A 26,587-nucleotide genomic window follows, 5' to 3' on the forward strand; every position below is an offset into this window, starting at 1 on the left:
CTCTTGAGAGGATAACCATGTCAACCTTCCACTACCATCTGACGTGGCCCCTGACAAGTCGTTTAACCTCTCTCAGCTTCAGGCCCCTGGCTGGAAGATGAGAAGGGGACCTCCTTTGTCTGTGAGGAAAGGCTATGGGTAAAAGAGGACATTGTCCTCAATTCTGGGCACAGTAGATACTGCTCACAGCCAGCTGCCTGCTTTGTCCACCCCAGGGCTCTGCTAGAGAAAATAGAGGTCCTCAAGAGGCTGCCTATAAAATACAAACAACTACCCAGTCTTGCTGACCTTCTTATGGAAATAAAGAAGACTAATCTTTTTCTCATTCCTGAAGTAATATATATGTGGGCCCAGAAAGAATTGTAATGTGACTATTTCTCCCTTGAAACAGCTCATTTCAGAGAGATCAGGAAAAGAAGGAAAAGGAGATCTGACGAGAGGAAGAATTTTCTGGAAAGCAACATTTTAGAAAACAGAATGGGAGGCCAATCCGAGTTGAATCAAGTGCATTCTGGATCAGACTCATACTAATTTTAGTCATTACTTTCCTGAAACTCAGCTTAACACATCTGCAAAATAGGCACTATAGATTTGTCATCTGACTTACGGAATGCTAGGAGGAGGCCTCTCTTTGAAGGCTGCCCATCCTTTGTCTCTGTAAAGCCCTGTCAATTCCTATAATGCTCAGCAGAGAAACTTGCTCTTTATGGATACTCAATATGCATGCCTATATTTACCTGGATCCTGCCTTGTTCTAAAAATGATTTGAAGTGCCTTGTTGTTCAATAAATGTGTACAATGAATGAATCAATTAATGGGCTAATGCATGTGAAAGTGCTTTGAAAAGTCTAAGATGAAAGAGATTCTTATTATCAGAATAGAGATGGAGGAAGACTAAGTGCTACTTTCAAGGAGCAGAGGTCTTTCTAGGCACTGTTGTCCAAGGGAGGGCAAATTCTCTAAGACCAGCTGATGGTTCTGGTCAGGGCACATACAAGAATCAACCAATGGGAGTATAAATGAGTGGAAAAACAAATTGATGTTTCTCTGCCCCTTTCCCTATTCCCCTACCCCCAAAACAAACTTTAAAAAAGTTTAAAGATCAGGTGATGATCCAATTGACCTGTGAAGGTGATACCTATTCAGCATTACTTTTAAAAAGGGGTTCCAATTTCCAGGGGTTTTAAATGCAGCCCTGAGGCTCCAGGCAACATAAGTCATGTTTTTTGCAGGAAGTCTAGCCTCCAGACTCAAACTACATACCAAACCTTCCCACAGCCACAGAAGGGGGTCCCTCCACTCCCAAACATTCTCTCGGATCATTGCCTGCCACCTAAACCTCCCAGTGCCTTTCACAGATGCCCACCCTGGTCTTCCTCCAAAGCCACAACTGGAAGGTCTGCTCCAAGGAACTTGAGTCTGGACTCCAGGGAGGGGGTTTGGGGGCTGGGCCAAGTGGGGAGGAAGATGATGCACACACAGCAAGGGTCAGCTCAGAGCTAGTGCAGTGTGTAGCCAGATCGGTCAGACACTGTGGCACAGCAGGGCACTGCAAATGACTTTATAGTTATTGTTCCTCAAGTTGGACACCCCCATCGCAGCTCATACAATATGAAATGAAACAGCCTGTGGGAGGTAGCAGAAAAATGGAATACTGGGGGAGGGGGTTTATTTTCCCCTAAGACAAATGCTCCACAACTTCCTTCTTCTCCTCCACTTCTACTGCTGTCAGCTACTTCCCAGACATTTTTATCTGGGTGGGTTCACAGTGTCTCCAGGATTGAAATGGAATACTTCCCCAGACAGCTGTCCCCATAATTGATAGGGTGAATACAGCCCTTCAGGAAGGAAGGGCATAACTAAGGGAAAAGAGAGGGTGTTGTCCCATGAAGCAATGTCTGCCTTCATATCTACATGGGTATACATCTTTGCACATATGAAGCAGCATCAATGTCTGTGTGTTTATACTGTGTATATGAATTCACATGTGTATATTATATATGCATGCATTTAAGTTATATATGCATGTGCATGGCTTTATGTGCAATAACTTATGTGTGTGTATATTGTATGTATGTAAAGTTATGGGGTGCAGTATGCATGTGAGAGAGTATGACAGAGACTGAGAGAGCTAGAGAGAAATAAAGAGAGAATCAGAGACAAAAAGGAAAAGGATCATCTCTCCCAGTACAGTCTGAGTTCTGTCTATAGTTCTGAGACTTGTTATTGCAGTTCAGCCAGAGCCCAGTTATTACCACCAGCTGGAGGTATCATTGGGTGTCATTTGGCTTTGCAGAACTCCTGTACCTATGAGAAAACCCAGGAGGGAGGGTTCTTTAGGAAAAGAACAAAGGTAAAAGATGAACAGAAAGCAGAGGAGGCAGAGATAAGAAGCTGCAGACTTCTTGAGAAGAGGCAGAGACAAAGAATGCATGTGGATGATACTGTAGGTAAACTGAGGTAGGCCTGAGTGGGTTGGCTGACTTTAAGACAAAGTAAAGCTTTTATCTCCTTTCAATAAAGAAGAAGTTCTGGGAACTTGGAAGTTAGCAATGGAGTAGGAGGGATCAGATTCCACTTCCCCCTACACATGGGAGAAAAACCTGGCTGATCTAAGGAGGAACAGAGCAGCCAACAGTACCCCAGCATATATGAAAATAAAAGACCAAAAATTGTAGTGCACATTGAAAAACCAGAAGGTAAGGAGACTGCCACAGGACAATAAGGTCCCAGGGACAAGCATGGGGACCGGGGCAGTAGCCCCAGACCCAGTGCCTGGCACCTAGCGCTGGTACTGAGTCCACCACAGACTCTTTGGGAGCCACAGAACTGCCACAGAGTCCTTGGGAGAGAGACGGGTCAACTGCTCCCTCCCTCCCTAGCTAAGCAGGGTTTGAGCAGCACCAGGAGAGACCTGGTTGTTTGAAGTTGCAGAGACGGGAATAAGGACAAAGGCAAACACACAGAGGTTGTGATCACCTGTGGAGTCTGTGGTTGCTGAACTGGGAGAGTTGAGAGCCCCGCAGTGGCACACACTGACCCTGATAGTCTCTGGTCTGGCTGGAGAATTGGGCTGTACTGAGCGGCAGGCTTGAGTAGGAGGAATTTCTCAAAAAGTAAAACTGGAGGATTTTCCTGTGACAGCCGCTCGGATTACTCCGCACCCAGTCAGGCAGCAATCCCGAGGTTGCATGGAAGGCCCTGTATTTCCCCATAGCACTGGGAAAGGTTCTTGTCCAAGCCTGTGGGACCCAGGAAGCCTGGCTGGGGGCACGCGCAAACCCCCACCCCGGCCCATGGATGACCCCTAGGGAAAGAGTTCTCTAAAAAAGACCTGGATCCCCCATATGGGGCACTGGGGAGAGGCGCTAGACTAGCTCTTGGGAGAGTGCTTGCAAGACTGGCTGAGTACACATAGGGAAGGGAGAAAGGCCACACCAATCGCCCCTTAGCCTACTGCAGCAAGCAAGACCAGAAAAACGAATTTGGCCAGCCTGAAACCAACAAGAGGTGTTTTTTGTTTGTTTGTTTGTTTGTTTGTTTGTTTGTTTTTGGTAAGTAATCTTTTTTTTAAAATTTTTATTATTGTTTTATCTTTCAATACCTTTTTCCTCCCTTTCCTTCTCTTTTGTTTTATTCCTTCTTCTTTTCTTTCCAATTTTATCTCTTCTTCCTCCCTTCTCCTGCCTTTTTTTTTTTAAGACCCACAAGTGAGACAAAAAACTTGGAACTGTGAAAGGACCAGAGTTGGACCCAAAGAGGGGGCATCCCAACAGTTGGAACAGGGAGACAAATTTCACTTTGCTATTACAGAGAAACTACAAGTTAATGGATATTTGTATTATTATTCTTCATTATTCTTACATCTTTTATTTTAATAGTATTTTTGTATTCCTCTTCTTTCTCTATAGTCTTCTTTGCTTGGATGCTTATATCGCATCATTTGACAGGTTTCCCCTGTTCTTTCTTCCACAGTGTATTGCTAATTTACTATCCTTCACATCACTTGTGTTCCTTTAGCACGCTACTCAGACTGCTATCTCCCCTATTCTTGTTATCCAGATCACATAGATTCTCCCATATCATTGTTGCTCCAATATTACTGTAAATAATAGATGTCCCATACAGTTGTAAATACTTCACAACAGCCCTCCTGAATCTTAGCCCACTTCACATTTCCTGAACTCTATTACTGTAGTGGTTAACTCTATTCTCTCACACACTACACCTATTTACTATCCTTTACTCTCACCTTACCTCAGAATCTGACCTCCCACAACCTCACTGCTTTCTAGATCCAACTCACAAGCCTTCCCTCCCCAACAAGAGTCTTATCTTCTTTCCATCCTTTCTTAAAAGTGGCTAGTTGGGTGGAATATCACAGTTAACACTATACATAGCCAAAGGATCTCCTATCTCTTCTCTACCAGTTGCTACTGTAAATATCATAGAACACTCTCCTGCTGTCATAAACCATTTTGCCTTCTCCTCCAACTGATCATAAAAAAAGAGTAAGTGGAAGTGGTGAACACCAGGATACCACTGGAAGAGGTAACCCAACAACAAAGGAACCACCAACAGATAACAGAAGAAGGTGAAGGAGGAAGTGGAAACAACACAAACCTCAATCCAGGACCTATCTGGAAATACAACTAAATGCTGGAGAAACTAACCAGTACAAACAACTGAACAAGAGCAAAGAGAATCCTTAAAACCTTGTACACACAGAAGACCTAGCTTCAGTACAACCTGCCCTCACCAGCACAACAAATTACAACAGGTAGTGGACAGAGAGACCATCAGTTAACCAGCTGGTGGGAAGAAAGACCTAAAAACAATCGAAACCCAAAGATGAACACAGAGCCAACCTAAAGGACAGCCCAAGACCAGTGAGCTTGGGAGATCAAGGAGACCACATCACTACATCTCACAGGTATTCTACCACAGAAGTTCACATCATAAACCCAAGGAGCCAAAACAAATCAATTTAAGAAGCTGAAGCTAACAAGAAAAGCCTCACAAACAATGGGAAGACAAAGAAACAATCCCCAAATTAAAGGAAAGGAGGAAGCCTCAGAAAAAATGCTAGATGAAAAACAGGCAAGTCAGCTATTAGATAATGAATTCAAAGCACTGGTTATCAGGAATTTCAAAGAGCTCACAATGAGCTACCAAAAACTACAGGGGAACTACAATGAACTCAGAACTCACTGAAAAATATATTAACATGAAAAAGGAAATAGAAACTATCAACAAGGGCCAAGAGGAAATAAAGACTACAATTTCTAGACTGAAGAACACAGTGGAAAGAATCAAAAGCAGGATCAATAAAGCCGAAGATTGGATCAGCAAGTTGGAGGACAAAGTAGAAAAAACACCCAGAAAGAGCAACAAAAAGAAAAGAGGCTCAGAAGGAATCATGATGGATTTAGAGACATGCAAGACAATATGAAATGTCACAATATCCAAATATTAGGGATACCAGAAGGAGAAGAAGCAGAGCAAGGTATAGAAAACCTATTTGAAAAAGCAATGATGGAAAACTTCCCTAATTTGATGATAAAAAGTCACACAAATCTAGGAAAAACAGAGAGTCTTAATCAAGAGGAACTCAAAGAGGACCACCTCAAGACACATCATAATTAAAATGGAAAAATTTCAAGAAAGAGAGAGACTCTTAAAGGCAGCTAAAAGAAACAGGAAGTAACATACAAGGGAGCCCCAATAAGGTTAGCTGCTGACTTCTCAGTGGAAACGCTCCAAGCTGGAAGAGAATGGCAAGAAATATTCCAAGTAATGAGAACCAGAGGCCTGCAACCAAGGCTACTTTACCCAGCAAGGCTCTCAATCAAGATAGAAGGCCAAATAAAGATCTCCCAAGACAAAAGAATCTAAAAGAATACACCTCCACCAAACCAGCTCTGCAAGAGATGCTAAAGGGACTACTTTAAGGAAAGGAAGGAAAAGAGAGAGACAGAGAGGAACACAGGTACAAAAATGGCAACAAATAAGTACCGATCAACAATACCCTTAAACATAAATGGATTAAATGCTCCAATAAAAAGACACAGAATAGCTGTGGATGGATAAGAAAAGTATGACCGACACATATGCTGCCAACAAGAGACCCACCTCAGGACAAAAGACATACACAGACTGAAAGTGAAGGGCTGGAAACAAATTTTCCAAGAAAATGGACAGGAAAAAAAAAGCCGGAGTAGCAATAGTCATATCAGACAAATGAGACTTCAAAAAAATGGCCATAAAGAGAGACCCAGAAGGTCACTTCATAATACTCAAGGGAAGAATCCACCAAGATAACATAAATATTGTAAATATATATGCACCCAACATAGGAGCAACCAAATATATCAAGAAAATCTTAGTGGACTTCAAGAAAGATATTGACAGCAACACAATTATAGTAGGGGATTTTAACACACCACTGTCAAAAATGGACAGATCTTCCAAATGAAATATCAACAAAGATACTGTGGCATTGAACAATGCCCTAGATTAAATGCACTTAACTGATATCCAGAGAGCCCTTCATCCCAAAGAAAGTAAATACACATTCTTTTCAAATGCACATGGAACATTTTCAAAGATAGACCACATGATAGGACACAAAACAAGCCTCAACAAATTCAAGAAAACTGAAATCATCTCAAGCATTTTCGCAGACCACAAGGGACTGAAACTGGAAACCAACCTCAAGGGAAAAGACCCAAAACACTCAAACTCATGGAGATTGAATAGCATGCTACTAAACAATGAATGGGTCAAGAATGAAATTAAGGACAAAATCAAAAACTTTTTGGAAACAAATGAAAATGAACTCACAAGAATCCAAAACTTATGGGACATAGTAAAGGCAGTCCTGAGAGGTAAGTTCATAACAATGCGAGCCTACCTAAAAAAGATAGAAACATTTCAAACAAACAACCTAACCCTACTACTACAAGAACTGGAGAAACAACAACAAAGACAGCCCCAAGCCAGTAGAAGGAAGGAAATAACAAAGATCAGCACAGAATTAAATGACATAGAGACTAAAAGTATAATTCTAAGGTTCAATGAACCCAGGATCTGGTACTTTGTAAAGATAAACAAAATCGACAAGCTTTTAAGCAGGCTCATAAAGAAAAAAAGGAGAGAGGACCCAAGTAAACACAATCAGAAGTGAAAGAGGAGAGGTTACAACTGACACCACAGAAATACAAAGAATTATAGAAACTACTATGAAGAACTGTATGCCAAGAAATTTGAAAACACAGGTGAAATGGACAAATTTCTAGAAAAATATAATCTTTCAAAACTCAATGAAGAAGAAGCAGAAAGCCTGAGAAGACCAATGGCAACAGATAATATTGAAGCAGTAATCAGAAAATTCCTGATACACAAAAGCCCTAGACCAGATATTGTCACAGGAGAATTCTACAAAACATTTAAGGAAGAACTAACCCCTATTCTTCAAAGACTATTCCAAAAAAATTTAAGAAGACAGAAGACTCCCAAACTGTTTTTATGAAGCCAGCATCATCCTAATTCCAATACCAAAGACACAACAAAGAAAGAAAACTTCAGGCCAATAACACTGATAAACATAGATGCTAAAATCCTCAACAAAACATTGGCAAATCACATCCAACAATACATTAAGAAGATTATTCACTATGACCAAGTGGGATTCATCCCAGGAATGCAAGGCTGGTTCAATATTTGCAAATCAGTAAATGTAATACCTCACATAAACAAAAGCAAAGACAAAAATCACACAATCATATCAATAGATGTGGAAAAAGCTTTTGATAAGGTACAACACCCATTTATTATAAAAACACTCAGCAAAGTGGGAATAGAGGGAGCATTCCTCAACATAATAAAGGCCATATATGAGAGACCTACAGCCAACATCATACTCAATGGAAAAAAACTAAAAGCTTTTCCACTAAGATCAGGAACAAGACAAGGTTGTCCACTTTTACAACTTCTATTCAATATAGTATTGGAAGTCTTAGCCACAGTGATCAGACAAGAAAAGAAAATAAAAGGCATCCAAATAGGAAAGGAGGAAACAAAACTGTCACTGTTTGCAGATGACATGATAGTGTACATAGAAAAACCTATAGACTCCACCAAAAGAACTACTCAACCTAATAAGTGAATTTGGAAAAACGGCAGAATACTAAGTCAATATTCAGAAATCAAAGGCATTTTTGTACACCAACAAGTAAACATCACAAACGGAAATCAGGAAAAAAATTTCATTTGATATAGCAACAAGAAAAATAAAGTACCTAGGAATAAACCTAACCAAGGAGGTAAAAGACCTGTACTCAGAAAACTACCCAATTCTAAAGAAAGAAGTTAAGGAAGACACAAACAAATGGAAGCACATACCATGTTCACGGACTGGAAGAACTAACATCATCAAAATGTTCATACTACCCAAAGCAATTTACAGATTCAATGCAATTCCTATTAAAGTACCAATGACATATTTCACAGATATAGAAGAAACATTGCAGAAACATATGGAACCATAAACAATCCTGAATACCTGCAGCAATTTTGAGAAAGAAGAACAAAGTAGGAGAGATCACAATACTAATATCAAACTGTATTACAAGGCCACTGTAATCAAAGCAGCCTGGTACTGGCATAAGAACAGACACATAGACCAATGGAACAGAACAGAGAGCTTAGAAATAAGGCCAAGTCTCTATGGTCAATTAATATTTGACAAAGGGGGAAGGAGCATAAAATGCAGTGAAATAGTCTCTTCAACAAATGGTGTTGGGAGATCTGGAAAGCTACACGCTAAAAAATGAAACTCGATCATCAACTTATGCCACACACAGAAATAAATTCCAGGTGGATAAAAGACTTAAATATAGCCCTGGCTGGTGTAGCTCAGTGGATTGAGCGCGGGCCTGCGAACCACACGATCGCGGTTCGATTCCCAGTCAGGGCACATGCCTGGGTTGCAGGCCGGTTCCCTGCAGGCCAGTTCCCAGCAGGGGATGCACAAAAGGCAACCCTACATTGATGTTTCTCTCCCTCTCTCCTTCCCCTCCTTCCCCTCTAAAGATAAATAAATAATAAAATATAAAATAAAAAAAAAAGACTTAAATATAAGTTGTGACACCATAAAAGTCCTAGAGGAGAACATAGATAGACAGGACAATCTCAGATATTCCATGCAGCAACATCTTCACTGATATGTCCCCTAAAGCAAGGGACATAAAGAAAAGAATAAACAAATGGGGCTGTTGGAGCCCAAGAGGCCTGTGAGGGGTCGAGGATAGGGTCTAGCACTGCGGGTGTGGTGACTGGGCCTGGTTTCCGGCCTCGGGGCTATCTTGGGTTGTAACAGTTCTCTGACCCCTTGAGAAACTAGCTGCTTCTCCCATCAACTCATATCTTTGGCCTGTGCATCTTTACCAAGAAAGTATGTTAGCTTGGGAACGTCCGGACTCTAAGGGAAGAGATAAACTTTGTAGGTCAAGGAAGTGAGCTATGTGCCAGAAGGCTTCTCCTTTGTTCTCCTTTGTATCCAAGATTGTATATAAGCCAGAAGACTGCGCAATAAACTTGCCTTATGCCAGCAGAGCATTTGGTCCTCTCCTTTATTTCAGTCCCTCGCTCAGCCTCACGACCACCCTTGCCGCCATGGGGCCTCATCAAGTTAAAAAGCTTCTGCATGACTAAAGAAAACAGCATTAAAATGAAAACAGAACCAACTATATGGGAAAACATATTTGCCAATGATACCTCGGACAAGGGTTTGATCTCCAAAATATATAAAGAACTCATAGACTCCCCTCTAGGAAGACAAAAAAAAATTAAAAATGGGCAAAAGACTTGAACAGACACTTCTCCAGGGAGGACATACAGAAGGCCCAGAGACATATGAAAGGATGCTCAGCATCACTAGCCATCAGAGACATGCAAATTAAAACCACAATGAGATACCACTTCACACCAGTCAGAGTGGCCATCATAAACAAATCAACACACAAATGTTGGAGAAGATGTGGGGAAAAGGGAACCCTAGTGCACTGTTGCTGCGAATGCAGGCTGGTGCAGCCACTGTGGAAAACAGTATGGTATTTCCTCGGAAAACTAAAAATGGAACTGCTTTTTGACTCGGCAATTCCACTGCTAGGATTATATCCTAAGAACCCTGAAACACCAATCCAAAAGAACCTATGCACTCCAACGTTCATAGCAGTACAATTTATAGTAGCCAAGTGCTGGAAGCAACCTAAGTGCCCATCAGTGAATGAGAGGATAAAAAAAGTATGTTACATTTACACAATGGAATACTACACAGCAGAGAGAAAAAGGAGCTTAAGCCCTTTGTGACAGCATGGATGGAACTGAAGAGCATTATCCTAAGTGAAATAAGCCAGGTGGTGGGGGACAAATACCATATGATCTCACCTTTAAATCAACAAAAGAAAAAGGAAGTAAAATATAACCAGAGACATTGAAAATAAGAACAATCTTTCAGTAACCAGAGGGGAGGTGGAAGGGGATAATGGGGGTTTTCAGGAACTACTATAAAAGACACATGGACAAAACCAAGAGGGAGGGTGGAAGCATGGGAGGGAGGTGGGTTTCATTGGGGTTGGGGTAGTGGTAGGGGGAAAATGCAGACAACTCTAATTGAACAACAATAAAATTAAAAATAAGAATTTGAAAACTTATTTGAAAAATTAAAAAAAAAACCTTCCCTAGTTGTGTGAAGGAAATAGACATACAAGTCAAGAAATCTCAGAGAGTCCCAAATAAGTTGGGCCCAAAGAGGACCACATCAAGACACATCATAATTAAAATGCCAAAGGTTAAAGGAAAGAGAATCTTAAAAGCAGTAAGAAAAAAGCAGAGAGTTACTTACAAAGGAGTTCCCATAAGACTATCAACTCATTTCTCAAAAGAAACTCTGTAGGCAAGAAGGGACTAGCAAGAAGTATTCTAAGTAATGAAAACCAAGGACCTACAACCTAGATTACTTTATTCAGCAAAGCTATCATTTAGAATGGAAGGGCAGATAAAGTGCTTCCCAGACAAGGTGAAGCTAAAGGAGTTCATCATCACCAAGCCATTATTACATCAAATGTTAAAGAGACTTATTTAAGAAAAAGAAGATCAATACTATGAACATTAAAGTGACAGTACAGTCACAACTACCAATAACTGAATCTAGAAGAACTAAGGGAACAACCAGAACAGGAACAGAATCATAGATATGGAGATCATTTGAAGGGTTATCAGCTGGGAGAGAGAAGGGGGGAAAAGGTACAGGGATTAAGAAGCATAATTAGTAGGTACAAAATAGACAGGGGGAGGTTAAGAATAGTATAGGAAATGTAGAAGCCAAAGAACTTATATGTATGACCTATGGACATGAACTAAAGCAGGGATTGCTGGAGGAAAGAGGGTTACTGAGCAGAAGAGTGCAAAGGGGAAAAATGGGACAACTATAGTAGCATAGTCAATAAAATATATATTTTTAAATGTATATGTACATGTACATTTTTAAAAAAAGAAATTGAGATCAGAACAGGGTGCCTTTCAGCACAAAACTCCTCATTTTCATAGCAAATTAGCAGGGAGAAAACTAAGATGGGTTCAAGAGCAAGCACATCAGAAATGCCCTTGAGGTGATAAGGATCTTCCTCTGGCTTCTGAGCCTCTCCTGTTCACAAAGGAAAGGGGGATCAAGAGGCAGCAGGTGCCTGAATGCAGGTCCATGCAGTTGTGTCACCTACAAAACCTCCTGGAAGAAGGCAGGAGAAACAAGACTCAGATCCCAGGTTCCCTGACAGGCACCTAAGTTCTCCCAGAAATGGCACCTACGGTGGAACCTTTAAATCACGTGTGGATTACTGTCGTTCTGTTTGCCTTTTTCTGAAGTAGATCCGATGATTTAAATTAGGTCTCAATTCTTGTTTAAATTATAGTTTACTGTTCTGCACCCCACTCAGAAGCGAATTACCTTAAGCAGCGGTATTAATAACATGGTTATAATTAAGCCTCATTACTGCAGGCAGTTTGCTGAAACAAATTGCTTCTTCATTATTATTATAGCACCTTTGGTAAAAAGACATTTCCCCAGAATGCGACCTTGATGCTTTATATAGTAAAAGCCGAGATATGATAGAGATGTAAGGATGAATTAGCATCTTTTGCCTTCTCTATCTGGCTCATTAGAAGGAAAGGAACACAAGTCAAATCCAAACAGCTTTGATGGCAATTTTAATCTGTATGAAATGGATAATGAATAGTTTTGAACTTTCTGTGACATTTTTGTAATGGTGTTTTATTTATATGATGCTACTATTAAAATGAATAAATAAAGAAATACAAGCCAAGGAGTAGAGACAAGAAAAGCCAGGAAGGTCTCACCAGACAGCCAATGGCACTGAACTTGAGCTTGTTATCATCAATTGGTTAGAGAGTTTGTGGCCCAGAACAGGTTACACTGGGGGAGAAATAAAGGGAGAACAATTTGTCTATTTATTCTAATTCTCTGCCTTACTCTGGACTCAAGGTCTAGGAAAAAAAGGGGTCCTGGAAGGAATGACTTAAAAACTTGGAGACCAAATTTGAAGGGCACACAAACTTTTAAGAATGTAGAGAAAGGAAACGTGTGCTGCCCACTGGGGCTCTTTGAGCCTCAGAGCAGGACTACTTGCTGCTGTGAAGGGAAGTACCTCCTTAAGGGCTATAGGACTCTGGCTGGGTCATTTTCTGTTTTGCTTATTAATTACTTTTTCTGTTGATAATTAAGGATCTGAAAACTAATTTGATTTGGTGATTTACTCTTTTTTTTCCATTAGATGTGGTGATTATAATGTGCTTTGTATCTTATTAACGTTTTCTTCACAAGAAGCAAAGGCTTACACATGCCAGCCTTAACACACATGAGGAGCAGCCCCTCCCGCAGTACAGGAACCTCCACCCCACCATGCCAGACTGAACCCTACCCTGCCCATCCAACCAAGCTGCCTGCCTCCTTTCTCTGCTGCCCGAGATCCTGACAGGGTTTAATCCATCTCTCCTGACTTTATCTCTAGTTAGAGACACTCTAGCCCCCTGCAGTCAGCAGTGCCATAAAGACACTCTTTACTGGTATGCCATGTTTCTGTCACACAGGCTGCCCCCAACAGAATGCACAACATAATCAGTAGAATAAATTCTCCCTCTTACTATCTCTCCTCTCTCTCTCTCTCACACACATACACATACACCAGTACCTCAGGGATGGGAGCAGCCCTTACAAACCAATTGCCCATTTATAGCTCTGGGACCAATCTCTGAGTGAAAAAGGTCCTCCTGAGAAGCAGGTGCACTGTCCCACCCCAAGGTTATAAGATATACCGGATGAGAATGTGAACTTCTGGAGTCAGACAGACTTGGTCCAGATTCTAGCTCCATCAGTTAATAGCTATGTGGTCTTAGTCTAGTGACTTAAGTGTTCTAAGTCTCAGATTCTTATCATTCCTAAGTCACCACAGTGTTTGAGTAAATGAGTATATCCCAAGTGCTTAGCAGTGAAGGCACACTGTACCTGCTTAATAAGTGGGAGCTACTACTATCATCCCTCCTGCATGCTTTTTTCCCCTTTCTCTAGGGAAGCAGCTCTTGTACTTCAGGAAGCCTTGGGAAAGGTCAGTGGGCCAATCATGGAACTCTCTTTATGACACAGAAAGCTCCCAAGAATAGCTAGACCCATTTGGAAGAGACCTCCAGGCCTCAAATTCTATATTCCTCTGTGACAGGGCTGCTGAGCTCAGCCTGGCAAATGAAGAAAGATAGTAAAAGAAAAATGCACTTCTCACAGCTTCTTTACTACTTTGGATGCACATCTATAGTTTATTCCCACTCACTGTGAACAAGGGCTTCTCTCTTGTTCATTTATTTACCATCCACTGGGCACTTGGTATAAGCCTGGCACTAAGCTAAACACAATAGATGGTACCAAGTGACTTTTACAGTTCTTGACCTTAAAGAGCTTACAACCCCCAATGGAGATGGGGGTGTCTCCAATTAACATCAGGAGATTCAAGGACCCAGAAATATTCATCCGAGATCAGAGATGGCTTTACCTGGCACTTGGAACATAAATAGAATGTCAATGGGCAAAGAAGAGAAAAGAATTAGATTCAGAGAAGACACATGAGCCAAGGCACATTGGCATAATAGTGCCTTATGCACTCAAAAAATCAAGAAGTGAGGAGAGTGGAGCACAAGGTATACAGAGGGATGTTACAGGAGCTGAGACTTGAAAAGTAGATTGAGCCCAATTCCTAGATGAGCTTCAAAGCCAAACCAAAGAGTTTTAAATTATTTTGTAGGCCTTTGAGACTTGTTGAAGGATCTGGGGAAAAGTGACATGGTTTGGCTTATGTTTTACAAAGGTTATCATGACAGCAGTGAGAGATTGTAGCAAGGGGAGGGAGACCAGTCTGTCAGAGAGCTCAGTTATTTCAGCAAGTGGTGCAGAGGGCCAGACAATGGCAGGGGCAGGGCCCACATTGGAGAATACACTGAACATAGGGACTGGCTCTCCTGCCTGGGATGTCTCTCAGCTCAGCCTGTTTCCCAAGATGATAAAGACCCACCATCTACCTGCCTTTCTATTTTCAGACTAATATTTAGAAGGCAACCAGGCCTGTTCCATCCCACTCTCCATTTTGCTTCCTCTTGTGTGGATATGCACCAGATTCTTCACCCTCTCTGGCCTGCCCACAGTCAACCGCTCTGGCAAAGGTACCCCAATACCTGGACACAGTATGATCACTGAGTGTGTTCTGATGATGCTCTTTTCAAAACTACCTCTGAGGCAGCTGGAACCATGTCCTCAGGGGCTTCTTCCCCTGTCTTCCATCCTTCTCCCCTTTTTGCCACAGCTCTAACCCCCTTGGAACTCCCACTATCAGATATGCTTGCATGCTTCTACTGTAGAAGCCTGGGTGGCATTTGAGAAAAAAACACCACAAAGCCAAGGGGTGAACTTTGACAGCATTTCAGTTTCTTGTCATTTCCCTAAAGAATTGTGAGTCCTACTGAATGATGCCGAATGTACAATTAGATTAAAGGTTACTGTGGAGAAGAGTCTTTGCCATTGTTATGTGAAAAATCAGGCCAGCCAAGGCCTCCTGGAATATTTTCCTCTGGAGTTTATATAGGTGCAGTTGTATAAAAGGCTCCTTATGGAGATTGGAAAGCCTCCTGTGGAGACTCATCAAGTCCAGCAACCTCCCTGATCCCACGCCTCACGAGCCCCAGGGGAGTCAGCCACAACACAAACCAAAGTAGAGGGAACTAAGCAGAAGAGGGAACTAAGCAGAAAAGGGAACAGGGAGTTACTATGGGGTGTTTATCTGCTTTGCAGAAACCCTGAGACCTTCTTTTCTTACTTGTGAGGCACAGCCTTAAGCTGTGTGGCATGAGGAAGGGACAAGAAGAGCTAGCAGTGAACTCAGCCATCTACTTTGCTTCCTGTAGGCAGCTCTGGTCCATGGTGGTGACAAGAAGCAGTACAGCAATGATAGTAGATAGGCAATAATAGCAACTGAAAACCCTAGTTTTCTGACAATAGCACTAATTGTATGCAACAGTAGTATTAAATATATAGTGAAATATCACTTAATATATAACCATTGGATTTATACATCAGGAAAGAGCCACCTTGTGTTATAATGAGTTATACTATTTAATGTACTTTTTTGTATCTGTTTATAACTGTCTTCTCAATTAGTTTATAACTGATTCTCAATTAGTGAAGCTCAGAAACTGTGTCATACTTATCTTTGATTCTCAGCATCTAGCAAGGTGCTGAAATACATGGTAGAATTCTATCTAATATTTATTAAATCAATCAATAATGACATGGAAGGGAAAAAAAGAAAACATGGTAACATTTTTGTACATGCATTCTGTACAAGGTAGTAACTTAGCCATTTATTACTTATAAGTCTTACAACAATCTTGCTGACTAGAGAGCATCATCTTGTTACTCTCAGGAGGAAAATGAAGCTTCATAACACTTAAGATATATGCCCGAATCACACAGATATTTGAATGAGTAGCCAATGTTTTTCTGGCTCCTGAGTATAAGCTTCCTCTTCTTTTAGTGACAATACCCTAATTTTTTTTTCATGAGACTCCCTTCCCCACTCTCAGACTGTAATCAACTCAACTCCCAGCTTCAGGGGTTCTTAACAATTCAGGTGAATCTTGACAACATGGCACATCCAGACCCAGTGCTTTGCCAAAACACAATCAACTTTTTGCAAGAGAATTATTGAGATAGGCTGTTTGTTGACACTCAGTATTATTCCAGCCCTTCTCAGCTCTTTGCTGGTTCATGGGACTGAAAACTGGAAAATTCTATTTCCCAGCCTCCCTTGCCAGCCTGGTCTCTGTAAGAGCCCACCAACAAGAGGTACTTGTATAAGATGTGGAAAGTAGAAAAGAAGAAACCACCATTTTTCTCCAGCAGCATGGAGTTTTCCAAGCATTCTTTTGTGAGTCACTTATTTGGGTGCTACAGTCACCTGAGACTAGTAGTGGCAGCTTCCCTGAGATTCCTGCATTTCAAATTTCCTGGAGGTTAGTAGCTGCCTTCCTGCCCTTTGTTTCCCAGTCCTTCTAGTAGCTGTCCTTTTTTTCTCTGTATTAAATTTGTTGCTCTTTCATATGAGATAGGGTATGTGGCAGAGAAGCTGCCATCAATAAAAGCCACAGAGAGTGCCAAGAAGAAGAAAGATACCTCCACCAGATTTGTGGCTTAAAGCTGAGACCAGCTTGATCCAACATGACAACTAATTTCACCCAAGGCTAACCTCTAGCCTCATTAGATGCTCATTGTAATACATTAGCAGGCTAAATAATACAACTTGAGCTACTAGGATTGGGAACAGAAAGCCCACATAAAGACAAAACATGCCTAACAGAGTTCCTCTGAGATCTCTAATCCTTTTTGGGGAAGATCCTGAATATTCCTCCCCCTTATGGAATATCCTACCCCCTGGTTAAATGAACTTCAATGAAGGAAGCAAATCCTGCTAAAGGGAGGCTGTTTTGCCTGTGGAGTAACCTATTCTCTGTCTCACTGCTTCACTAGTCAATTTCCTTTCATTTAAAAGTCTATGCTGGCTCATATTTTAATTATTTCCTTCACCAAGCCAAGAACACACAGATGGTCACAGAACCTTGGGTCCTCTAACCCCCAGAAGGCCTGCATCACATATACCTAGAATGGCTTTTAGTTTCCTGACCAGGCCTTGACTAATACATGCAGGGGTACTCTTCTGCTATCACTGGGACTGCCAGCATCTATGATGAATTTGTCCTGGCCCTGTGAGGAGGCATCCTAGGAAACTGAGAATGAGACTCTGGAGGGCAGATCTAAGCAACAGAGATGAAATGAGACTTGATGACATCATTTGAGCCTCTGAGCTCAGCTCTTTCTGAAGCCAGTGCTAGCCCAGTGCTTCTCAGTGCCCAGTCTAACGAGATTTCCTTTTGCATTTACTTAAACCCATTTACTCTTGCATTCGACCAGGGGTACCTGCAGCTAAAGATTCTGACTGAATCACTTTTCAGTCTTCCTAAATAAATGCTCCTTGTAGCTTCAAATCACCTCTTGAGCTTCTTCCTAGACCTGCAACCACCTATAATGTTTCCAAGTTCCAAAGACCCAAGAGCAACAGTATTTTACCTAAAACCCTGAAGGCCTGAAGACCCCTCCTCAATTTCCTCTTACTTGGTTGAGATTTCTGAGTCAGTTTAGAGAAAGAATAGTTTATGACTGTGTGTCATGGTTCCAGAAGCAGCAATTTTTTCTCTTTCCTTTCCTGCTATTCTTTCAAACCACCCCCTCTCCTTTCCCAACTCACTACCTCTGTGCCCACTTCCACCCAGGCCCATAGGTGGCATTTTAAGATTCAACAATTAGATATGAATAGTTCTATGCATTAACATAGGCCCTCTGGCCACCATTAAATATAAATCCCTTGGGAGAAAAAACAAAATAAGGTTTAGCAGTCAGCTTCAGAAATGAAAATAATAGGAATTCCCGACTTCTGTGATAAAGGATTGACTCCCATTTCTGTTTAGCATCATCCTCCAGCTAATTTCTCTGAGGCTCAATTTCTTCCCTAGCACAATGGTGGCCATAGGCCTCCCTCATGAGATCTTTGTGAGGGTTGAGTCAGGCAGCACCTTTGCTCACTGTGAGGTAACTGAGTTATTGTGAAATTAATTGAGGGTTTAATGTGTGCTAGATCCTTTCATGTATTATGTCATTTCAGCCTTACAAATCCCTATCTAAAGGCACTAAAACTTCCTGTGTATTACAAATAACGAGACCTTGGTATGAGAAGAAAAAGTATTTTAAATCATTTTTTAAAGATTTTACTTATTTATTTTTAAAGAGAGGGAAAGGGAGGGAGAAAGGGAGAGAAACATCAATGTGTGGTTGCCCTTCATGTGCCCATGCTGGGAACCTGATCCAAAACCCAGGCATGTGCGCTAACTGGGAATCGAACCAGTGACCCTTTAGTTCACAGGCTGGCACTCAATCCATTGAGCCACACCAACCAGGGCAGGAGATGCTATTTGAATATTTGGGCAGGCTGATACCAAAATCACACTTCTAATCTTCATTTCATAAAATGCCCTGGTCAAATATTTTAGTAAAATTGTTTTGTTTTGTTTTGTTTTTGTATGTCTTGTTTTAAGAATGTAAAGAAGAGGTAGTCTTTTGGGACCAGAAAAGGGGACTTGGCTGGGGAGATAGCATGTGAGGCCAGAAAGATAAGCTGCCTCAGGATTATCTCCCATTCCCACTAAACCAGCCAATGAGGCTCATATATTTCCTTTTTTCCAATTACATAAAGTAAAATTTTATTGAGCAACTACTGCCCTAGGTTTGTGTTTTCTTTTTCTTTGTTTTGTGGAAGATGTACATGTGGTCATGAAAAAGAAAAGAATATTTAATAATAGGAATTTTTGGAAAAACAAGAATATGTGTCTACCACATATGTTCAATAGCTGCTCATTTATTTTTGTGTTGTGTGTATATGAGCTACCTATATATACAGTAAGGTATATATATAGTATGCGTGCACACACCCTGAAGTTTTGAGATGATTCTGAGAGGTAACCCCCCAGAGTGGAGGGGTTGTATAAGAAGAAGGAAGCCCAGTGAGCTGTTGGCAGTGGGTCCTGAGCAGGCATCCTCCCGGTTCTTCCCCTGATCCAGCTTTCCAAGGTCAAAGCAGGCCAGCAAGGAGGCTGAAGGGAGGCTTCCTTCAATTCCTTCCCCTAAGGGCTAAGCATTCTGATCAGGGTTGGGTCTAGGACTGGGGCCTCCCCTGGGCTATTTCACCAACTCCCTCTTCTCTCAGATTTCTGCTGGCTTTATGCCTCCTTGCCTAGTGGTGGCCCCTCTGCCTGCCACCCAACCCCTCCTTTCAGACACACAGTGCTGAGCATGGCACCCAGACATACACACCCCATGCTAGGTCCTGGCTTTACATACCACATTCCCTCCCTGAATGTGCTTCTCCAGCCTCCTCTGACTGGAGCATGTTGTTAACTCCTCTCCCCATAAACATGACCCTTTATCTCCAGGTTCCAGTCCCCCCTACTCATGCCTTTAACCCTAGGTGTCACTACTCCTGATGGTGGATATTTCTATGTTCCCCATTAAAATTTGTGTACGGCTTTATTCACATTTCCTGACATATTTATTGGTTTAAATTATTTCATCATTCTTCAAAGTGTATCTTCTCTCACTAAATGATTATCTGGCTGGCATGAGCAGAGGCTGAGAGTCCTCTCTCTTCCCTTACAAATATCTCCTGACAATCCCTGTCCATGGACATTTTTCCTTCCTCAGAACACTTATCACCTCTCATCTGCACACTGCAACTAGCTTGAACAGTCTTTGTTTCCCAATCATTTCTTCACTCATTTAGTGAGGACAGTAATGATTCCAGTGGACTCAGCCTGCATCTCACCATCTTGAGCAAGTCATTGGTCATAACTCCATAACTCACAGTTATGTCCTGTGTTCCTGGGATGGAGGCAGTAAGGACCAATATGGCAGGGAACTTTACAGACATTAAATAAGGTGATGTTTGTGAATGCACCTAGCACAGTCCCAGGTAAATAGGGTCAATAACTATGTCCAGTGAACTCTGAATTAGTAGTTAGCTAGCAAGCATTCTTTGAGAATCTACAAGCAGACAGACTCAGAAGCCCTTGTAATTAGTACATCTACTCTTCCTTCTGTTCCCTTTGTCACCCTATTCACTTTTCTACCTACTGGACCCAACATATTGTTGAGTACAGGCAAGCTTTAGTCAACATCTGCCAACTTCACATAAGTGAGTTTGCATCCTCAAGACAGCTCCCAGGGAATTCAGTGCATGTTAGCATCCCTAGGGGCACTGGGAATCCTGACCCAATTCTCCTTCTCAACAGTTATTCCCACTCTTGGACCAAGCTGTAATTGGGGGACAGAAAGTGGCTATGGGTAGGCAGCAACAGACCATCTTAGCCTCAGTGGCCTGGAGCCAGAAAGAATGTTCTGGCTTTTCAGTGGAGTGTTGGTGTTGTTACGCAGGCTCCCAACAAAATATTTCACCCTCAGATGGTCTCACTTTGAGCCCAGACTTTTTCTTTGGGGATCTGAACAAGTCCACTGAGCAGGACTTCCTGCATCCTCCAAGAAGCTGGTTTTGCCCAAGACCATTTGGGTGCCTTGGCAGGTAATTGGATCAAGATTAACCCCAAAATCTGAAATTAATCCTGGTGGTATTGAGGCAGAGAAAGTGGGGAGGACAGCACAAAACTGGGGTATACAACACCTGGGCTCCAGGCCATTTTGCCGATAACTAGCTGAGCAACTATAAACAAGTTGCCTCCCTCCTCTCAGCAAGCTGTAGGAGTATACCGACTGCCCTCTGAGCTACCTTTCAAGTTCAAATGTGAGCGATGGTACTAACTGAAGATTAACAAGGCCTTTCTCAACCAGCTTTCAGCCAAAGAGTCTTTCCCCCTATTTACCCTTAATACTTTCTCCTGCAAATTAAACTCACTCTTTTTCTATTAATCTCTAGATTAGAAATAACTTGTGATTGTGTTTTGCTCTTATTCCAGTGTTCTTAGCAAGACAGGGGGTTGGGAGCTCATGCTGGGCCAGAAAGAGAAAGAGAGGAAAGCTTACCATGACTGGTTTCTTTCATCCTTCAGGACTCATATGAAATGCCACCTCCTCAGAAAAATCTTTCCTGACCACCCAGTTCAAATTGGGTTCTCCTCCACACCATGTAAAGCCATTATTCTCTATTACTGTATCATTCATATTCTGTTTATTCTATCTGTAGCACTTACTAGCATCTGTAATTGGTTAATTATTTGTTTGTTCATTTATTATTTGGTCCAATATGCACACCATACTGGTGCTGTGACAAACTGACACAAATTTAGTCAGTTAAAACAATTCTCTGTAGCTAAGACCACTGCTTCTGTTGTCTTATCCCTAGTTCTGACTCTCATGCCTCTAATAACAATCTTTGTGATTACATGGGCCCACTTAGACAATCCAGGGTAATGTCCCCATCTCAAAATCCTAAGCTTAATCACATCTGCAAAGTTTTCGGGGTTTTTTTTTTTTTATTGTGTGTGTGTGTGTGTGTGTGTTTGCCATGTAAGGTATATTCACAGGTTTGGAAATGGGAATATTTGAAAGCCATTATTCAGATTATCATAGGCTCCCTCACCAGAATATAAACTGCAGGAGGTTATAAAGTTTGCCTATCTCGTTTATTACACAATTATTAGTGCATAGAAAAAATGGGCACTCTAGACTGTAACTGAACAGGAAAATGAAGAAGAAAGAGAACGAAACACATTTGATAGAAAAGAAAAGACTGGTTCTTGCTCCTGCTATAAAATCAGATGAAGAGTAGTAGTTTAGATTTCTTTTTTTTTCTTTATCCAAAGAAGCAGCTAATATGCCATAAAAAATACAATCTGGAAAACGGAGTATGACAGAGGGAGTAGATTCTGCAAGGGAGGGAGTTACTCTCCAGAACTGGGGAATAAACTCCAGGCATCCTTGAAAGACCAGCCCAGACTGATTCACTTATTGTTACCAGATGAGATGTGCCAATCAATGTCCAGGTATGCCTCTGTTGACATCCCAGCACTGATAGTATTTCAAAGGACAATTAGTGACTTCCTTTTCTAGCCAAGATGAAGTAATGAGGAATGGACACACAAATTTCCAATACCCAACAAGAAAAATCTCATAACATCTATTATCCCATGAAAAGTTACCAGGCATGCAAAGAAGCAAGAAAATACAACTCATAATAAGAAGAAAAATCAATCATTGAAAGCAAATCAAAAACTGGCATACACATTAGGATTAACACACAAATATATTGAACTCTTATTATTATGACTGTATTTCATATGTTGAAACTAAACAGAAATGTGGAAAACACAAAAAAGATCCCAACTAAACTTCTAGAGATGAAAACTTTAATAAGTAAATGAAAAATACATGAGATATGATTAATGACAAATTAAATGTTGCAGAAGAAAATTAATAAGCAAAGAAATAGCAATATAAACAAACTAACATGAAGCACAGGGAAAAACAGAAAATTTTAGAAATGAAGAGAGCATCAACAAGCTGTGGGACAACTTCAAGCATCTTTATATATATGTAATTGGAATCTCCAAGACTGGAGAGGCAGAAAACAATACTGAATAATGAGCAAATTTTTCAAATTTGACAAAATCTATAAATTAACATATCCAGAAGCTAAATGAACCCCAAGGATAAGAAACATATATAAAACTATAGTAACAAGCCACATCATAAATGCTCAAAATCCATAAGAGGAAAGTATTAACAGCAGCTACAGGGGGGAAAGGGCATGTTATATGTAAAGGACCAAGAATGGCAATAGATTTCTTATTGGAAACTAGGTAGGTGAGAAGACTGTGGAGCAATATCATTAAACTACTAAAAGAACAAAATGGTCAACCTCAAATTCTATACCCAGCCAAATATCTCTCAAAAATTAAAGGCAATATAAAAACTTTTTGGATGTAAAATGCTGAAATAAGTCATCACTAGCAGACCCACACTACAAGAAATGTTAAGGAATAACCATTAGGCAGAAGAAAAATTACACCAGCTAGAAATTTGGATATCTGTACAAGGAAATATAGAGTATCAGAAATAACTATAAGAGTAAATATGTAAAATTTTTCTAATAGTTTAAATAACTTTAGAAAATAAATGACTATGCAAAACTAAAGCAATGTAGCATGGCAATTACAACAGAGGTAAAATGTGTGACAACAATAATTTAAAAAGTGGGAGGGGAGAAATGGAAGATTACTATTGATAGATGCTAATATTTTAAATAATATATTATCACTATCAAGTAAGCTATAATGAGGAAACAATATTGTAAACCTAAAGTAACCAATCAAAAAATAAAGTTACAGCTCATGACACAACAAGGAAGATAATATGAAATTTTGAAATACATTCAACTTCTCAAATAAAAGGCAGAGAAAACAAAGAGCAATGTGATGGACTTAAACTTAACCACATTAATCATCACTTTAAATTTAAATTGACTTTAAATACCTTAATTAATTATCAAGCTTGATTAAAAAATATAAGATCTAACTATACCCTTCCAACAAGGAAAGAATGTCAAATATAAAAACACAAAAGGGTTTAAAAGTAAAAGGATGGACAAAAAGATATAATACATGCTAACACTAATCAAAAGAAAGCAGGAAAAAATTCCCCTCTTAGATAGATAGAGTGAATGCACTCTTTATTTTTCTGTCTGCTTAGGACAACTATTATTTTGTATATAAAACATAAGACAACTCAGAAAGGTAGAGAGAAGGCAGGTTATTTGGGGAACTCGGGACTCCAGGAGTAATATGGTGTCATGTTTCCTGAGATTCTTTTTTTTGAGTCATGATCCCACAAAGAATATATAAATAAAAATATAACCAAACACACTGAAATAGAAAACAGGGGAACAGTGACCGGAGGGGAGAGGGGAGGGAATTTCAGGGGAAAAGGGGAAGGATTTATGGGAACTAGTATAAAGGACACATGGACAATAACTAAGGGAAGGTGGAAATGGGGGGTAGGTGGGGAGCACTGTGGGGGTGGGCTTGGATGGGAGTAAAAGACAGAAAACTGTACTTGAACAACAATTAAATAAATTAAATAAAATACATTTTAACAACAAAATAAAACATGACCCAAAAAGAGAATATATAAACAAGCCAGAAACCTACAAATGCCAATGGACAAAGACAAGAAAAGTGAAAAAAAAGCAAAGCCTGTTCTTTCTAGTCAATGACTAAGAAGGAAGTATCTCAGCAAGACAGAAAACTTCTAAATAACCTCCCTACCCCAACAAAATACCACAGAAAAAAAATAACTGGTTTGTTTCAATCCATGAGTAGCCTTTAAGGCTACTCAAGACTGAATAGGGAGACTAGATTACACCTTCATAAAAGCTATAACAAGTTTCCCCAACACCTCCACCAGTGTGTTATCAGAGAAGACTAAGTAGAAGTCAGGGTGAGAAGACCTAACCCCAAAAAGTGGTTAAATAAATTTCACTAAAGAGAAATTATTATTATTATTATTATTATTATTATTGATGATGATGATGATGATGGTGGAATCTTGGAACACCAGGAAGGAAGGATGCAGTGATAAAAAATTCGAGATGCTGGGAAGATGGCAATGGAGTAAGATGGAGCTGATACTAGCTCCTGTACTCATGGGTGAAAATCCTCGCAGATCTATAGAGAAACAGCACAATAAACCATCGGTTACCCAGCATTTATGAAATTTAAAGACCAGAGATTGTGACCGATGCTGAAACACCAGACGGCGGCAGAGTCAGCTACTGGAGCTGGGTCTCACGCAGACCCTGTGCTGCCGCCAGAGCAACAGGCCTGGCAGCCGGGGAGTCAGGTATGGGAGCCGGACACTCCAAGCCCCTGTGATGGTCCTGGGAGACAGAGGAGTCAGGAACCGCAGCTGGGACATTCTCAGCCCCTGTGCCGATGCCATAGCTACCGGCCTGGGCAACGGAAGGGTCAGTTGCAGGAGCTGGGACACCAAAGGCCCCTGTGACGCCCCATAGAGACAGGCCTGGGCCCTGAGGAGCCAACTACGGGAGCCGGGAAGTTCTCAGCCCATGTGCCACTGCCATAGCGACTGGACTGGACGCCAGGGAGTCAGGTACGGAAGCCGGGACGCTTCAAACCCCTGAGACAGCCCTGGGTGGCAAAGGAGCCTGCTACAGGAGCCGGGAGGTTCTCAGCCCCTGAGCCGCTGCCATAGCAACTGGACTGGACTCGGGGGAATCAGGTACGGGAGTTGGGACATTGTAAGCCTCTGTGTCACTGCCATAGAGACAGGACTAGATGCCGGGGAGCCAGATACGGGAGCCGGGACATTCCCAGCCCCTATGCTGCTGCCATAGTAATGAGCCTGGGTGCTTGAGGAGGCGGCTACTAGAGCTGGGACATTCAGCAGTGGTAGGCGACCAACGCAGGGACCAGCGCGAGGACCAGCGTGAGAGTAGGTGGAGACGAAGAACATCAAGAAACTTCAAGGAGTCTGCACCACTGAACTTCACAAGGATCATACCACAGAAGTTTACACCATAAAACCAGGCTTTCAGAACAGATCAATTTTAGAAGCAGAGACTAACAAGAAGAGTCTCAAACAATGGGAAGACAAAGAAACAATCCCCAAATGAAAGAAAAAGCAGAAACTTCAGAAAGAATGTTAGATGAAATAGAGGCTGATCAACTATCAGATAGTGAATTCAAAGCACTGGTTATTATGAAGTTCAAAGAGCTCACAGTGAACTACCAGAAACTACAGGGGAACTACAATGATCTCTCCGAAAACTACAGCAACATGAAAAAGGAAATGGAAACTATCAGCAAGAGACAAGAGGAAATGAAGAATACAATTTCCGAATTGAAGAACACAGTAGAAAGTTTCCAAAGTAGGATAGATGAAGTGGAGGATAGGATTAGTGAGTTGGAGGACAAGGTAGAAAGCATCTCACAGAAAGAGCAAGAAGATGAAAAGAGACTCAGAAAAAATGAAGAGGGATTAAGAGAAATGCAAGACAATATGAAACGTAATAATAACCAAATAATAGGAATACCAGGAGAAGAAGAAGAACAAGGGATAGAAAACGTATTTGAACGAGTAATGAGAGAAAATTTCCCTAATTTGATAAGAGAAAAGAGAGTCCCAATCAAGAGGAACCCAAGGAGGCCCACTTCAAGACACATCATCATCAAAACGGCAAAATTCCAAGACAAAGAATCTTAAAGGCAGCAAGGGAGAAAAAAGAAATAACATACAAGGGAGCCCCAGTAAGGTTAGTGTTACATTCCGTTCTCACAAGCAAGAAGGGTCGGAGACGGTCGGGCAGTCAAAGATGTTTTATTGGCCAAAGTTTCAAAG

Source organism: Artibeus jamaicensis, unplaced genomic scaffold (assembly GCF_021234435.1).
Source record: "Artibeus jamaicensis isolate MK-2021 breed Jamaican fruit bat unplaced genomic scaffold, CSHL_Jam_final contig_196, whole genome shotgun sequence".
NCBI classification, from domain to species: Eukaryota; Metazoa; Chordata; class Mammalia; order Chiroptera; family Phyllostomidae; genus Artibeus; species Artibeus jamaicensis.